Source organism: Canis aureus, chromosome X (assembly GCF_053574225.1).
Source record: "Canis aureus isolate CA01 chromosome X, VMU_Caureus_v.1.0, whole genome shotgun sequence".
Classification (NCBI taxonomy): Eukaryota; Metazoa; Chordata; class Mammalia; order Carnivora; family Canidae; genus Canis; species Canis aureus.
The window spans coordinates 117,178,739-117,196,373 of record NC_135649.1 but is presented as its reverse complement, the minus strand read 5'-3'; the positions used below and the strand labels follow the sequence as shown (position 1 = coordinate 117,196,373).

At 41.6% G+C, this 17,635-nt stretch overlaps 1 protein-coding gene and 1 long non-coding RNA gene across 4 annotated transcripts in view; one reads left to right on the top strand and one right to left on the bottom strand.

Annotated features, from left to right (window-relative positions):
* MID1 (midline 1) overlaps window positions 1-17,635 on the bottom strand; it is a 346,318-nt gene that overhangs the window by 200,891 nt on the left and 127,792 nt on the right. The window contains exon 1 of one of the 2 annotated variants that reach the window (XM_077890029.1): window positions 7,497-7,887. The exons of the other annotated variant lie outside the window; for it this stretch is intronic. The gene's annotated coding sequence lies outside the window, so the exon portion shown is untranslated. Of the gene's footprint in view, window positions 1-7,496; window positions 7,888-17,635 lie in introns of those variants that run through there. 2 annotated transcript variants of the gene reach the window in all.
* Window positions 1-17,635, top strand: part of LOC144309016 (uncharacterized) — a 71,704-nt gene that overhangs the window by 24,759 nt on the left and 29,310 nt on the right. The gene's annotated exons all lie outside the window — the stretch shown is intronic.

The window sequence follows — 17,635 nt, the reverse complement described above, 5'->3', positions numbered from 1 at the left end:
TGTTCCAATTACGTGCCAATTTCCCACACTCTTCCAGGGTCTATACAGTGCCTTACAAATGAGAGAAATTTCACATAATTAACAAAGATGGAGGATTTCCTTGGACGCATAAGAAGTTTTTGAATGTTTGCTCTTGCTGTTAGGCGGCAAGAGGATAGGTATTATCAAATACAATTCAGTAAGAAAGCTTGTGTTTGCAGTAGCTTCAAGCCTCTATGTATTTGAAGTTACACCTGCATATGAAAATTAAATTTGTTGACCACTTTACTTTGAATCAGTGAAAACAAAGCGTTAACTTCTCCTTGCCGTGCAGAACCCTAGGGGAGAGCAGCTCACCATTACTGTGACCCGAGGGTATCTAAACTTTGCAAAGGAAATTCATTGAATAATAATTTTTAATTGAGAGCTCAGGCTATTTGTCTTTGTGGATCTTATTGGCATGTTGATAGCTGTTTATTTAGGTTTCAACTATGGACTTTAGCTTCTTTTTTCATTAGTCTTAAAAATGTAAGACAGGCTAGATTATGCTTGATTCCCTGACAGTGGAGGAGAAAATCGGAACAAATTTTGCCTTTCCATATGATACTGAGCTCTCACCTTTGAGCGTTGCTATTAAGCTTGCATGATGACATCCTCCTGTAGGCAATATATCACTGAAAACATTATTTTAAATGCTATTTCCCAATGCCCAAAGGCACCTGTCAGCAATTATACATTATTTACTATTAAAACTAATCATGACCTACTCGAAGCATTGAACCCAGGGTCAGAAACTCTGGGATGATAATTCTAGCTCTGTCCCCTTCTTGTCATGAGTTTTGGGAGATGCTGACGTGGGGTTAGAATGTGGGGAAGGTTCACTGGAAGTGTTTTGCCAACACATATGCAAGCAGAATGTAAGCCTGAACAGATGTCATCTTGAATGTAAATCTCCCAGCTATTGGCTAGCAAGCTATTGGAGAATTCTCACATTTTCTGGAATTCTCACTTTGAGGCAAATTATACAATCGCAGAGAATTTTTTCAACAAATGGGCTTTGAAATCCCTTCTCATTAAAGCAAACTGCAGATCATCTTGATAAATAGGAATATTGGTTCCAAAATGTGCCTACCTTCAGTCATGGGGATATAAGCAAACTCTCCCAGTTTGCTGTTCAAGTGGAAAAATATCATCACCGGTGGCTCTGAGCATCCATCTTAGCTAAGTGGGTTGAGTGGCGTGCGAGCAAGTCTTCCAGGCTAAAGGGCAGAAGCCAGGAGTTCAAGTCTGACTGTGCCATTCTCTGAGACTCTCGTTCCATCGCGAAGGGGAGCCTTTCTAACGAGAATTGCAAGGGACAAATGAAATCGGATGTATGCCCAACACACAGTGGATACCAAGTAATTGTTGAACAGATATCTGGTAGAAAAGGTTAAACAGATCTAAATTGTTCTGTCACATAAATTAAGAAGCAAATTTAAGGGGCAAGTTTTCATATCTTCTGAGAGATGTAGCCATAAAAGAAGAAAAAGAGACCACGTTCCCATCAATAATATCTTTTGGTATTTGTCATCTAATGATGACGTGTGTGTGTGTGTGTGTGTGTGTGTGTAATATAGAGAACCCACAGGCACATGTTCTATAATTTCACGTTATAACTTCTACAAAGATTATAGAATAGTTTAAAAAAGATAAAAAGAGAATGTAAAAAAGAAGTGTACATATATCTTTCTTTGTAAGGATGATTTTTTTTAAAGACCACCTACAGGCTGAGCCATAGTGAAATCCTCAGGCACACGCTGCAGCTCCACCCAACAGCCCAGGCAACGATAACGATCATGAAGAGCGACCATATCCGAATACCAGAACCTTAAAAAGTATAAACATCATTTTAGGATTCCCAAGGCATTTTAAAATTTTATTTCAAAGTGGTTCTGCCTGGTATATTGAACCCACATCCTCGAAACACACACACGCACACACGCGTAGCAAAGTGAGAAATCAGAGGCTGGGGTGGAAATTTCACTCTGTTGATCATTACATTGTGACCTCAAGCAGGTTCCATAACTTAACCCCTCTCTGCTTCGATTCCTCCATCTGAAAGACCGACGGAGTTTTCTAGCATTGTCACAAGGTTAAATGGGAGAGTGTATAGAAAGTACACAGCACACTGAGCCCTTTGATGGATGCTTGTGATGACCCTGCATCTGGTCATCTCGGCCTTCTCACTGCTTTGCTCTTTCCTGCTCCTTTTAGAAAAGGACTATGTCCCCACTTCAGATTTATCCAGAGGGCCTTGGAACCGTCTCATTGCTGATAGTCTTTTTCATGGTGGCAATAGAGTTTCTCCGTATGGATATAAATTCTTAGAGAGCAGGGGAATAAGATAGTTTTTTCATTTCACCCTTAGGCCTAGTCCAGTGCTCCAAACAAATGTTTTATTTTATCGCAAATGACATGCTGCTGAGGGCCAGGAGTCTGTGGGAATTTGCCTCAGAAAAAGCCACCTTGAAATGTACAAATAGCCCCCATACTAAATATCCCATAAGATTATAGTTAGTTGTTAGGCGAGGCAGTGGAGTGTAAGAATTAAAGCCAGGGACCTACCTGGCTTCAAATCCTTCCATTCCCCTTGCAAATTGCTCGAATAACCTCTCTTTGCCTCATTTCTTCATCTGAACAATGGGATGATAATGCTACCAATATCTGCCTAGGTTGGTATGAAGATGAAATGTAATGTGCTTGGAATCAGAGAGAGCACTCCATAAATATGATTTATTTGTTCCTATCATCATTACTATCAGTCTTCACAGATGGATTTTGAACTGTGTGAGCAAAGATATGCTTCTGGCCACCACTGAATCCGCAGCTCCTAGTGCAGTGAGCACACTCCCCAGAGTCACCTACCTTCTCTCCCTCCCATCATGTCATCCATCCAAGTCATTTCCGCCACAGACTCTTTCCTCTCAGCTGTCCTGCCAATGCACTCTAATATCTCTCAAACCCTTCCCTTCTCCCTTCCTCTCAGACTCTGCCACAAGGCATGTTCTCAACTCCTCTCTCCTACGTTCCAGTTGGTGTCCTAGTTGGGCCTCTGTGTCTATAGGGTTCTTTCCATAAGCTTTCTAACACAAAAACCTGATTATTTCTCCTCTCCACTTAAAATCCTTCTGTGGCTCCCCGTTACCTACAAGAGCACGGAGTAAGTAAATACCATGTAGCTCTAAAGAAATATTTTAAAGGGTGTGGGAGTCAGAATAATGGCCTCCCAAAGATGTCTACGTTGTAATTCTCCAAACTTGTGAATATGTTACGATACGTGGCAAACGGGATTTTGCAGATAGTATTAAGGATATTGGGATGGGAGGATTTCCATGGATTAGCTTGGTGGGTCCAGGGTAATCCCAAGAATCCTCAAAAGGGAAAGAAGAAGTCAGGAGAGTCAGACTCAGAGAAGGAGACGGGTCAGTGGAAGCAGACCTGAGAGTGATGTGGAGGCCACGAGCCAAGGAATGCTGGTGGCCTCTAGAAGCTGGAAAGGGAGGAACAGATTCTCCCCCTGGAGCCTCCAGAAGGAATGCAGCCCTGCTGACACCTTGGTTTTAAACACATTTCAAAAAAATGAAAAATAAAAAATAAACACATTTCAGGCTTCAGACCTTCAGGGCCATAAGAAAGCAGATTTCTGTTGTTTTAGGGCACTCAATCTGTGGTAATTTGTTATAGAGTGATAGAAAACCAGTACACAGGCAATTGGATAGCTAGTGCCGACTAAAGAAATGTGTTGAGGTCAATTGATGGCCAAGCTATGAATGGGCCAGACTAAGGCATCAATACACTTAGAAGTCTCTTTTATTAATGACATGCCATCGTTGCCTTTCTCTCCACCAATGGTTTTAGAAGGATGGCGTGAGATGCCTTTCCCAGGTTTCTACAACCCCATCCTTTCCTCTGCTCCTCCATTGGAGGCTGGAAGCGAAGCAAGTGGGAATGGAGACCCACATCCATACACAAATAGAGGAGGAGACACGCTGGTGTCGCAGCTTGCCCACAGACTGGCATCTGGGCTGGGATGATAACCTGGCCACTCCGGGCCCCAAACCAAAGCAAGATTACTTCTCAGTTCCCCTAACCAAACAAATCACATATGCTGCATTCTATATCCTAACCTAATATGTCGTTTCTACCTTGATGTTTCAAAAGCACTTTTTACACATAAACACATCCAGCACCTGCCCAATCCCTACTTACATCCGTCGGCTGTCAGCTCATAAAGGAACTTGGGGAACAGGCCGAAACTGTCAAGGGAGATTCTCTGGAAGCATTAAAATAAGCTGTAGGGAATTATCAATTGATATGGGATCTGGGGAGAAAGACGGGGTGTTAAGAGAGAGAGAGCAGTACAGACGTAGCTAAAACAGTACTTTTGTGGAGCAGGGGACAGATGTGTGTTGGCTACCCTAACAGTTGCATGACATGATTTCATTTTTTAATTTCCTGGGCTTCAGTGTCCTCATCTTTAAAATGGGCATAATAATACCAATTTGCAGCTCTGTTGAGTAGATTAAATAATAACATGGTTGTGATGAGGCCCAGGCAGTGCCTGCTACGTGGTGGATTCAAGAAACACTCATTTCTTTCCCATGATGCCCTTTCCCCATTGATATCTTTATAAATCATGTACATTACTGTGACATATCATTTAACAAAATAAACATATTTAACCAAAACCATCTAACATAAAAAACTAATATATCAAGGCAAAACATGAGAAGGAATAGTAATTTACAAGCTGTAAAGATCCAGCTTGCTAAAACGTTTGGCTCCATATTCTTCCAAGTTGTACAGAAGCCAAATTAATTCACGAGAAATCTCACTTTTGAATTATTTAAATGCCCAGTGATGAGACTAACACACAGCAGGTCCTGTGCAATGTGAGAGGATTATTGATTAACCCAATGCCCAGGTTCTAAGTAGCCAGTAATATATTTTAATGTATCAATAATTCAGGAGAATGAGCATTTTCTGTCGTTGCTGAAACCACACTGGCAACCGAACCGTGTGACCCTGCACAGCAATCGTTAGAGCCTCAAAGCTCATCTGTTCCCTTCTAGCCTTGGCCACCCCTACAAGGAGCCCCACGGAAGTAGAGTTTTCATCTCTCAGGGCAAACGTGGGCCACACTAGTGACACCCAGGCACTCAATAAATACAGGCCAGATGAATGAAAATCTCATAAGGTGGTAGTGCAGAGCAACCAACAAAAGTATTTTAAAAGATCAACCTGGAAAGAAAATCAATTCCAATAAACTTGATGCTCTCAGGCTCAAATATTATGAAGGTAAATAGTCTTCGAAACTGGAACGAGCACGCAGTAGAGAATGGTAAATAACATTGATCAAATCCTGAAAACCTCCCAGGTGTCCTCGGAGTTCGCAGACAAATTGATTAACTGTTATTTCACACTCAGGACCCCCCCCCCCCACAATTAACAGCCTGCCTTCCGTAAGCAATTCCAAAAGGCAAAGATAAAACTGTTGGGTTGAATTAACATTTTCAGTTGAGGAAGAAGAAACTCAAATGGAGAGGATATCGGCTTTCCCTTTTTTTGTAAAGCATCCATCAGGCAAATAATTAGCTCATTTGAAAGAAAGATCATGTATCTTTTCAGGTGTTCATATTAATATGCACGCAAAGAAGCTATTTAAACAGTCACACACCTTTTAAAAAAAGTCGATCATTATGAATGAAATAACTTTTTTTATTTTTTTATTTATTTTATTTATTTATTTATTTATTTTTGAAATAACATTTTTGAATATTCTAATCATCGGGTCATCCGAAGAGTGCAGAATTAAGTAGCAAAAGTTCTCTGGGCCTAACATCAGTGGGAGTTAAAACTGTAGACCTGGGTAACTAGTTGGGGTTGAATCATTGTACTCGATCATTGTTTTCATGATGTACAGGTTCAATCGGAATGATCTGAAGTGCAGTATTTGGAATATGTTAAGCTTAGAAACTAAACATCTGCCATCAGAGCTTTGCACAGAGCATGGCTTTTAGTTTTATTTTAATGAGGAGGAGCCACAATGCAGAGAGCCAGCTACATTAGGCAGCATCCAAACTTTCTCTCAGGGGGAAAAACAACAGCAGAGCTCACCACCCACTCCCTGTGGGGCGGGGGAGGGGCCGGCAGGGTTTTGCAGGAATTCGGTCCTGGAGACAACAGCTGTCTGTTGCTTAGATCTTCTCCACACATACTGCAGCTCAGAAGGACTGTGGTAGTTAGTTTGCAGGATAATTTGCCTCATACTGAATTAATGCTTTTCCAAACCATTCAGGCTTAGCTTTCCCATGGTATAATAAAAGGGTATATATACATATAATATCAAATATGTATATAAAGGGCACCCGGGTGGCCCAGTGCTTGAGCATCTGCCTTCTGCCAGGGTTGTGATCCTGGGGTCCTGGGATGGAGTCCCGCATCAGGCTTCCCATGGGGAACCTGCTTCTCCCTCTGCCTGTATCTCTGCCTCTCTCTCTCTCTCTCACGAATAAATAAAAAAGAAATCTTTAAAAAAAAGGTATATAAATATATAAATATAAAACAAAATGTGTGTATATACATATATATATTTGTGTAGGATTTTATATATACATACATAAAATAAATATATTTATGTATAAATACATATATAAAATACAAAACACTTATAAATGTATAAATATATATATGTAAAATCCCACAGAAACACCAAAATCAATCCAGAAAATACTAAAATGGGATCTTAGGGAGTAATCTGTGCCAAATAAGATTTGGCAAGCTGCGTCCTTGAAAATGCTGAAGGAGACGGGGTACCTAAACTTTCTAATTCCCAGTGGCTTCCTCATTTCTTCTTTCCAATCAGAACACTGTCTGAGGAACACATTGAGAATATATACTTCTACGCGACTAACTCAAAATTTCCTTTTCCTCATTTTAGTGGCCCCCCTCTCCCCTTATCTCACCCTGTCTGGAACTTACTTTGGAGACTATTCGGTTTATTAGCAGTGCTTTGGGTCTGCACAGCCCTAGTTACGAAACAGGTGAAACATGCATGCTCGCAGGAAACAGACAATTTGGAATTTTCCAGAAAGGCCCGATTTTCTCCCCCCCTCCCCCACGCAGTCGCACCTCCAAATTGATCCAATTTAGATATAAGCCCTTTAAAAACATGATGATCCGATAAATAGGCGCATTCCTACACAGAGTACAGTTTCTGCGCGTGCATAGGCTTTGTTGAAGTCAGTTGTTCGAAAGTGATGCTAATCAAGTTTGGGAAAAGTAAAATGATGCTCCGGCTACCGGTCCTTTGTGCGGGGACACAGCGCCGTTCTCATACGTTAGGCAGAGACAATGCAGGATGTCCCCAGAATCGCCCACCAATTTCCCTTCCTTCCAACAAGGGCCCTTTTAATAAAGCAATTATCGTAGCATCTCAGAAGAGGAAAAGCCAAACAAGCAAACAGGAGCCTTACCAGCGTCTCCTAGGGCGGACGAAGGGAAACAGCCCCCCGGCGGCTCTAGGCCAGGGACCTGGGTTGCTTGAGTCACTTGAGCGAGAGGACCAAGACAGCTGAAGTCTTCCTTCCCTCTGTTTGGTTTCTCCCCAGCAACCTCTCCCGGGATTTTTCTCACAAAGCACTCTCCTACTCTCTAATCCTCTCACAAGGAAAACCAGCACACACACCAGATGACTTCTGCAGAAGCGCCCCCCCTGGGGAGCGGCGGGGAGGGGGCCGGACGGGCTCTGCTCGCTTTAATCCCTGCGGCGAATCCTCGCGGAGGCTCCAGGCCTCCGTGCTCCCCGGGGACAGGACAGACCTGGTACCGAACCCGGGACCAGGACGGCTCCCTGGCAGGCCATGGGATGAGCATTCTGAGCTTCCCACCCCGCCAACACACACGCACACGCAACCAGGCAGGGCCTCCCAGGGATGGGAAAGGTGGCTCAGCCTCAAACTTCCTGCCACTCGGATACCTCTGTACACCCCCTCCCAGGACAGAACTCTTGCAAAACAAGTTGTGCCGAAATCAGCTAGAAGCTGCCCGGGTTCACCCAGCGCTTTGAGCCCTTGACACTTTAGAGCAGCTGCTTGCTTGGAATTTGCCCCCCACCCCCAAACTGAAGACAAACCAAAACGCAAAGGAGAGGCCCACTATTAAATATGAAAACGTGGGTCTGCACGCTCTCTCAAAGATGCTGCGAGTGACCGTCTTTACAAAATTTCGGTTTGGAAAAATCGTGTCCTAAGAAACAGCAAAGAAAAGTAAATTGCTGAGCTGTAAGGCATAACCCTTTCTAAGATTTACAGTTTACCTGCTCTTCCCAGAGGACAGGGTTCGCCCTTGTATTTCACGGCGATAGTCACACCTTGTAAATCCAAATCCCCTTCTCACTGAAGACAAATGTCTTACATACAGTTCAGATAGGCTATAATCAATCCGGAATGGGCCCCTCTCCCCTCAAGATTTAAAAAAGAAGACTTACCTTCCTATTACATCATTTAAACCCCCGCAACGAATAAATCAAAGAGGAGACAAGCAGATGGCACAGTTCTACATTTTGCAATGAGGGCTGTTTGCCTTGGAGTCATTATTTCTAAGGAGACGCTGCTGTGCTCGTGTCTCTGTTCGGCAGCATGCCATTTGGGCCTTTGAAACAAAATGAATCGGCTTCACACCACCAGCTCTACCACATACTAACACTTCAGAATGCCCAAACTGGGGCACGCCGCCTCTTTCCGTAGTGACCCTGCACAGAATCAGAGGTGACGGTTTGATGGATGAGTTTCCCAAGAGACAATGCAATCTGTGACATCACGGTTCTGTGTGCACCCCCTACCCCAGGCCGCCATCCAGCCTTTCCTCTCTCAAAAGAAAACTGCCTCTGTTTGGTGACAATGCCATCTCCATAGCAAACATGAACCTGGGATGCATGGCAAATGCTGTAACTTCTCTGTCCTTAACTTCTGTTTTCTGATTCTGCTTTGCTGGGGGTAATAGACACAGGGCAAGGTATGAATATACTGGGTAGAGAATGAGGCAAAACCAGACAAAAGTGCAGGACTCAATATCCTCAGTAACCTACAAAAGGGACATTTTGCTTGTTTTTTATATCACCATTAAACGCTCACACAATGATACTAAGATCTTTCTGTTACATGTGATTTAAGGGATTTTGCATTAAAATCGGATGTAAGCAAACACAAAGATTTTAAGTGTCTGTATAAAGACTTTCAGACTTAACTGGAACTCATTTAATATCACAGTTTTCTTGACCAGAAAAGATTTTCCTTCTCTGCATTATCAACCAATATATAGCTCTTGAATTGACCTTGGCCGTTTTGCTCTATTCCATGTCTTAGTTATTCTCTGTACTAGCATGCATCACCCATCGTAACATTTAAAATAATACTTGGGAAATCCAATCGCACACTGAATACAAACTTATTGCAAATAAAAGCTCTCCTATCTTTATGACTCACATCGTCACCTTTGTCCTTTTCACCCATTTAAATTGTTTAGATGTTTAGCACAAGGAGAGTAAAAAACCCAGAAGATATCTATGTCTACATCCACATCTACATCTTTTTTTAAAGATTTCATTTTTAACTAATCTCTACACTCAACATGGGGCTCGAACTCACAACTCCCAGATCAAGAATCACATGCTCCACCGACTGAGTCAGCCAGGCACCTGCTCCCCTACTACATCTTATATGTACATCTACATGTAACATTTTCATATCTATCTATCTATCTATCTATCTCTCATTTATATCTACATCTGTATCACCTATATCCATATCTACCTATCTAGTGATGAATGATCGGTAAATCTATCTACATAAAAATTTTAAAAACCTTTTGCATGGCAAAACACAGCATAAGCCAAATCAAAAGAAATGATGAACTGGGACAGAGGGCCAATCTCCTTCATGTTTAGCAATTGCCTAAACGATGAAAAGAAGAAAACCCACCACCTAAAAGAAAAATGGGCAGTGATTATGAAACACAGGAGACGTATAATTGGCCCAGAAATGTATGGAAAGATGTTCTTTCTTACTTGCAGTAAAATAAAAATACAGATTAAAAACTATACCAAGATATATTTCTTTCCTGATGGAGTAGCCTAAATCCAAAGATTGGCCCCATACACCAATGGTGAAGCTCTGAGGAAATAGGTACTCTCATAGGTTGCTGGTGGGAGTACAAAATACTGTCACAAATACGGAGGGAATTTGGCAATAAATAGTAAATTGACAGATATATATACCCTTCCATCCAGCAATACCACTTTTAGGCATCTGTTCCACAGATTCATCAGTACAAGCACAAAATGTCACACATTCGAGCAAAATCATGGAAACTACACAAATGCCCAGCAGTAGACTGATTAATTAAAGTACTGTGCACCTGCAGAAAGGAATGTCCAGTCTCTAAGCACTCATCTGGATGAATGTGCAGGTAATCAAAACAGAGTGTGGAGGAGGGCATGGGCTGAGAGCAATGAGGAAAGTGCAGCAGGAAGTCTATATACACATGTGCCGGTACTTGCAAAAAAAAAAAAAAGGACGTCTGGAAGAGTAAACGAGAATCTAATAAAAATAGTTTCTTTTAGGGAGAGAGAGTGACTAGAGTGGAAAGGGAAGAAGTGGACATGAGACTCCTCTGTGTTTACTCATTCTTTCATGTCAGGGGTCAGCAAACCAAGGCCCTGATGACCACAAGGATCCTCTGCTTGTTTTTGTAAATAAAGTTTTATGAGGAACAGCCATGCCCATTCATTGCATATTATCCATGGCTGCTTTCCAGATACAGTGGCACCGCTGAGTTATTGTACTGAGTGGTGAACTGCAGGGCCTACAGAGCCAAAAATGTTTACTACCTGGCCCTTTACAGAAAAAAGTTGCTGACCCCTACTTTTCGTGGTGAGTTTTAGCATAATGCAAGAGATAGTCTTAAGAAGATGGGGTAGATGCCCCTGGTTTCTACTTTAAAAGATGGTAACTTGAGATCAGAGTATTTGTGTCCAAATCCTGGTCGTCCCGTCTGATTATTTAACTTCCCTGGACTTGCTTTCATCATCTACAGAGTGATAACTCCTTGGCTTTGTTATGAAGATTAAATAAAGCAAGGAGAACAAATACGGAAACACTTGGCAAATTCTAAACCAAAAGACCAACCTATTATTATTATTAATATTGGAAGGTGACAAGCAATGCACACACATATGTACTTAGTAAGAACAATTAATATTAGAATAGCCCCGAAACTAAAAATTTGCAGAACTTAATTTTAAAGCACTGCCTTTAAACTCTTCTGCACTTAACATTTTTAGGTTATAATTATACCAGCTCCGGTCACATGGTAACTCTCAGCTCCCATCTGTTCTCTATAACCAGTCAAGTCATTGTGGCGAGTCATCTGACAACACTGACTCAGAGGTAAAACCCTACTCAAGGATTTCACACTGCAGTAGAATTATCTGGTGTTCAGAAAGCCCTAGAAATTTCTATACTTGAAGATATCTTTCTGTTCTTGCAATTGAAATTCATCTAATAAAGGTTATCTTACTATGAAGTGTGGTATATTAAGTGACTAAGTGGGTCTGGGATCCATCTGGGGATTATATGCGACAAACACATAATCAGACTTGAGTAAGAGACTCTCACCCTCAAAATTCATGTTTGCATAATCATTTTTTCTTCTTAATTTAAATATTTGAATGTATTAGCTTTAAGTTAAAAGCCAGAACTTCTTTTTGATAGAAATATCAGTGGTTTTTCCTATACTCAATGATCTTTCCTTTTTAGTTATCACATTTCTAGTGACTGATTTTGCCACAGTATTTATTTATTTATATATATATATTTTTTGCCACAGTATTTAAAGTTTGTTTCTAAATCATAGATATCTGAGCCTCTAAAGCTACATTAAAGTGAAATGCCCCAAACCTGCATCAGAATCTCTCAGGGGCGCCCGGATGGCACAGTTGGTTAGGTGTTGGACTCTTGGTTTTGGCTCAGGTCATGATCTCAGGGCTGTGAGATCGAGCTCCATGTTGGGCACCACGCTCAGCACAGAGTCGGCTTGACTTTCTCTCTCCCTCTCCCTCTGCCCCTCCTGGTCATGCTGTCTCTCTCAAATAAATGAATAAATCTTTAAAAAAATCCCTTAGGGGCATCTGGGTGGCTCAGCGGTTGACTGTCTGCCTTTGGCTCAGGTCCTGATTCCAGAGTCCTGGGATCGAGTCCCGCATCATGCTCCCAGCAGGAAGCCTGCTTCTCCCTCTGCCTGTGTCTCTGCCTCTCTCTCTGTGTCTCTCATTATTAAATAAATGCAATCTTTTTTTTTAATAAATGCAATCTTAAAAAAAAATCCCTTAAAATAAGCAGATCATTTGACCCACATTTCTACTTTGGGGAAATAATACTGAAGAAATCACGCTATGAAAAAAAATCACGCTATGCCTATCATCCTGTATACACACATATACACAAAGGATATTTATATTAGGAAAGCAACAACAACAACATCAAAACACTACTCACAACTGAAAGGTCTAATAGTCAGGAATCAGCTACAGAAGTTGCAACATGGTCATTCAGAGAAACACTGCTATTCCTGGTATCCACTGCTGTGCCACAAACCACCTGGAAATTTACTGACTTAAGCCGTGTGCATTTTTCTCACAATCTGTGATTTTGGAAGGGCTTGGTGGGGACAGCCACCTCTGTTCTATTTGGCATCAGCTACTGTGGCTTAGAGGCTGGAATCATCTGAGCACTCACTTACCACATGGTTGGCAGTTGATGCTGGCTGTTGCCTGAGACCTTAGCTGGGGCTGTTGGCTAGAACTCCTATGCACAACCTTTCCTGTGTGGGATGGGCTTCCTCATAATGTGGTGGCTGGCTTCCCAGGGTGAGCGTCCCAAGAGCAGGCGAGGCAGAAGCCATATCACCTTTTAGGATCCCTCTTGGAAGGCATATGGCATCACTTCTGATGGATTGAGGCAGTCATAGACCTTCACCCAGGTTCGAGGTAAGGGGACATAGATTCTACCTCCTGGTGGGGCACAAGGTTCAGAAGGGGGCAGTGAATAAAAAGGTTGCTGTCACTAGTTCAGAAAGTATAATCTTTCTTAATTATGCAGCCAATGGAAGGATATAGCAGATCCAGATTTATTGACATGAAAGGACATTCAAATGACAGTGAATGCTGAGTTGACAGAAATATGATGGCAAATATGATGCCATCCAGTAGAAATAACACTGGCACATAATAGACACTCAATAAACATTTGTTGAGTAAGTCTTTGGATAGAAATGAATTATGCTTTATGTTTGTGTCTGTATTGAAGATAGTCTAAGGGAAACTACCAAAACGTGAACATTGGTTATATTTCTGTGATGGGATTGTATTTCAACTTTTTAAAGATAGTGCGTTTATAATATTCTTATAACGAATGCTCATAGAAAATTAGAAGGTATATCAAAATGAACCTCAGAGGGCAATAATCTGAGTTGTCACAAAGGTTGACCTATTTTTTTTTTTTAGATAATTGAAAGCTAATTAGAATGCTCGTTGGCAAAACACTTGTTCCTTTTTCTGCTTGTTAGAATAATTTATTGTTTAGCTATCTGTAAGCATTTAATTGATGTAAAGTATTTAAGGGATATAAAAATAAGAATTTTCTGAGATCCCTGGGTGGCTCAGTGGTTTAGCGCCTGCCTTTGACCCAGGGCGTGATCCTGGGGCCCTGGGATTGAGTCCTACATCGGGCTCCCTGCATGGAGCTTGCTTCTCCCTCTGGCTATGTCTCTGCCTCTCTCTCTCTCTCTCTGTGTGTGTCTCTCATGAATAAATAAATAAAATCTTTTTAAAAATAAGAATTTTCTTTTTAGTTTATGATAACAAAAGAGCATACAACTATTTCTTAAAAATAAGATATCTTACTGAGGGGGGCACTTGACGGGATGAGCACTGGGTGATATGCTATATGTTGGCAAATTGAACTCCAATAAAAATAAGTAAATAAATAATAAAAATAAGATATCTCATTAAAATAAATGTAATTTGTCTCCAAATTAGTCCTGGATGAATGTAATAATAAATTAATATTTTATTTTATTTTTAAAAGATTTTATTTATTTGTTTGACAGAGAGAGAGAGAGAGAGAGAGAATGATCAGGGGATGAAGGACAGAGGGAGAGGGAGAAGCAGCAGACTCCCTCCTGAGCAAGGAGCCTAACATGGGACTTGGTCCTAGGACCCGGAGATCATGACCCCAGCTGAAGTCAGATGCTTAACCGACTGAGCCACCAAGGCACCCCTAATAAATTCCCTTTTTAACCACTGAAATAGTAGGATATAGTTCAATGGGAACCAGTATATCAGAAAAGCAAAATTGTGATGTGCATGTAATGCATTATGTTACACAGTCACTCCCTTTTTCCCAAACATTCATATTCTTAAAAATATGTGAAATACAAATTATTTTTGGAAGGAAAACTGCCAACCTCTCATATAACAAATACTTTGAAAGCACTGTTAAACCAAGATGTTAGTAGTGGGGCCAATGTGAACATAGAAGTTCTTGTAGTAAGAGAGCAACGGTCAGGGAGTCAGGCATTGGATGAAGCTGGAATAAACAAACAGTCCTAATATAATGAGAGTCATTGGTGTGACACCAGGAGGAGAGTATTGGTTTTTTTAAGATTATTTATTTACTCATGAGAGACACAGAGAGAGGCAGAGACACAGGCAGAGAGAGAAGCAGGCTCCCTGCAGGGAGCCCGATGCAGGGACTCATCCCCAAACCCCGGGATCACGCCCTGAGCTGAATGCAAATACTCAACGGCTGAGCCACCCAGGTGTCCTGAGAATATGGTTTAACCAAACTGATAAACTGGTTTAAGAGTAACCAGCTTTTAGTAAACTTTGTCATGCTTGTATTCAGCAGTAGTCATTTCCCTTTACTTGACCCCAACTGAAATCTCTACTACTTCCTGCTAGAGCCCTCACTCCAACCCTTGAAAGGTCACTACTCTAAAAGAATACATGGATGAACTCAGCCCTGATTCTCTAGGAAAAGAGTTCCACTGTCAACACTTAATGACAAAATCATTAACATCCTGAATAAACACAATTCTTCTTTCTGGAAACTAGGGTCTGCCGTCCTCTTCTGGGGGATTGGATCATTGTTTACTTGCATCACACGCACACAGACACGTACACTTTATTAATGCAGAGTCAGTCATTCAATTGTAAATTTGATCTTCCCTGAGCAGGTACTCTATGATGGGACATGCGCTGTAGGAATGTTGTGCATCAAGGTCCAGCCTTCCTGGAAGGCCACAACATTCTCTGCAAAAGAGTAAATGCCCTTCATCTTTCTAAAAAGCTTCCCCCCCACCCGCAGTTTGTGAGTTAGTTGCTTTAAGTAATGACTGTTCACTGTAGAAAATTTAGATAGTATGTTCACTAACTAGAATTTAAATAAAAACTTGAAGCATTAAAAAAAATCGGATATTAAAAAAAACTAAGAAAATAACCACCTATAATTCAAAAACCAAGTATTAACCACTATTAACAGTCTGATACCCCTATTGATAGGTAGGTTGGTAAGTAGGCAGGCCAACAGGTAGATGGATAGAGACAACATTCAATTACTTGAGTTTACACTGAATATGTATACATTTTTACATTGTGTCTTTTTAAAAGTGTCATTATTTTTATCTTTAACAATTTTATTGAGATACAATTTACACATCATAAAATTTACCCATTTTAAATGACTTTCAGTAAATTTACCAAGGTCTGCAACCATTACCAAAAGTCAGTTTTAAAACATTTCCATCATCCAAACAAGACTCCTGCACTTGTTTACAGTTTATTCCAGTTCCTATCCTCAGGCCCTGGCCACTCCTTCTTGTTTCTATACATTTGTCTTTTCTGGACACTCGGTATCAATAGAATCATATAATACATGGTCGTGTGTGTGTGTGTGTGTGTGTGTGTGTGGCTTCTTTCACCAAATAAACTGTTTTTGAGCCTCGTCCATGTAGTAACATGGATTGTCACTCCATTGGTTTTTATTGCTGAGCAGTACGTGTAGCTGTTTATCAAATCTAGCATTAAAACCACTCAGGTTTAACTATTCCTTTGGGTCTTCATTTCTTTATGAAGTCTCTTGTGTCAGGTAAAATGTGTATTAAATATATGCTTTCTCTTGTTAATCTTTTGTTACAGATGCCCTAGCCACTAAGGAACATAGAAAGGTAGAAGAAAAAAATTATTTTTCCTCTCCTCCAAGAGTATTTATATTTAGTTGATACTTATCAAATAACTGTTATGTGCCAGCCCACTGTCCTAGGTGATGAGTTCACTTTAACATCTAGGAAATGCAGTGCTGCTCCTGCTTTCCAGAGGTTATAGTCTATTTGGGAAGAAAAAAACCTCAACTTGAGGGAATAATAATGTGAGCGAGAACTATGGAACAGGAGGCATAAGTAGCATTACAGTGAAGTAGCAAACTCTAACTTCTAAGTTTTTGTGAGCACCCACTTGGAACTCCAGAATTGGTGAAAAGATTATGCTTATTATTTTTTAAAGGTTTTATTTATTTACTTATTTGAGAGAGAGAGAGCAAGGGAAGGAGCAGAGGGAGAAAGAGAAGCAGACTTCACACTGAGTGTGGAGCCGGATGCGGGGCTTGACACAGGGGCTCTATCCCAGGACCCTGAGATCTGGACCTGACCTGAAACCAAGAGCCGGATGCCCAACCAACTGAGCCACCCAGGCGCCCCAGTGCAAAGGTTATTTTCAGCTGAAGACATTTGAGATTCAACAGATGCGGAAGGGAAGTCTTCTCAGAGCTTTCCTTATCTGACTAAAAGCAGAAACTTCTGGGCTATGAGGACTGCCATAAATTCTTTTCAGAATGGCTTCTGCTCCTAGGAGAGAGACCAAGAGTAAATCTACCAGAAATCCCCTTTCCGGGTGAGTTTCCTGATCATGGAGAAGAATGAAAGACGACTGGTACCCGCAGAAGCAAGCAGTACCTTAAATGTCTTTCCGCTCTCATTTGTTCTCCTAAAAGCCCATCTGGCTTTCCTAAATAAACTCTCCCAAAGAATTCTTTTCTCCCCACTCCGTTCCCCCTAAGTTAGGTATGCAAACCCCAAATTCTAACCACCTCTGTGAGTCACTGGTCACCAAGCCCTGCCATGTGTCTGGGCCCCACCCTGGTCAACACAGGCTGCCTGTTCTCTTGCTAATATTGTGCAGACCCCCAGTCCCTATGCCCAAGGGGGCAGAGGAAAGGCTTCTCCTTCCCAACGGTCCCCCCACCCCCAAAAAAGAACCAGCTTCTGGAGGATACACAGGAATCAACCAGGAAGGGTGGGAGAGATGGTGGAGAGCAAAACTAAGAGAGGCTACCACTTGGGGTGACAGAGCTGAAGGCTCCCGGAGGCTGGCATGCTGTGGCGTGAGGGAGGGTGACCAAACAGAGAAATGGGCCGAGGCTGGGTGGCGCTGTCCATCACGAAAGCTCCTGCTCACTTGAAATGGAGCCAGGCTGACCGAGGTGGGCTGCAGGCGGAGAAA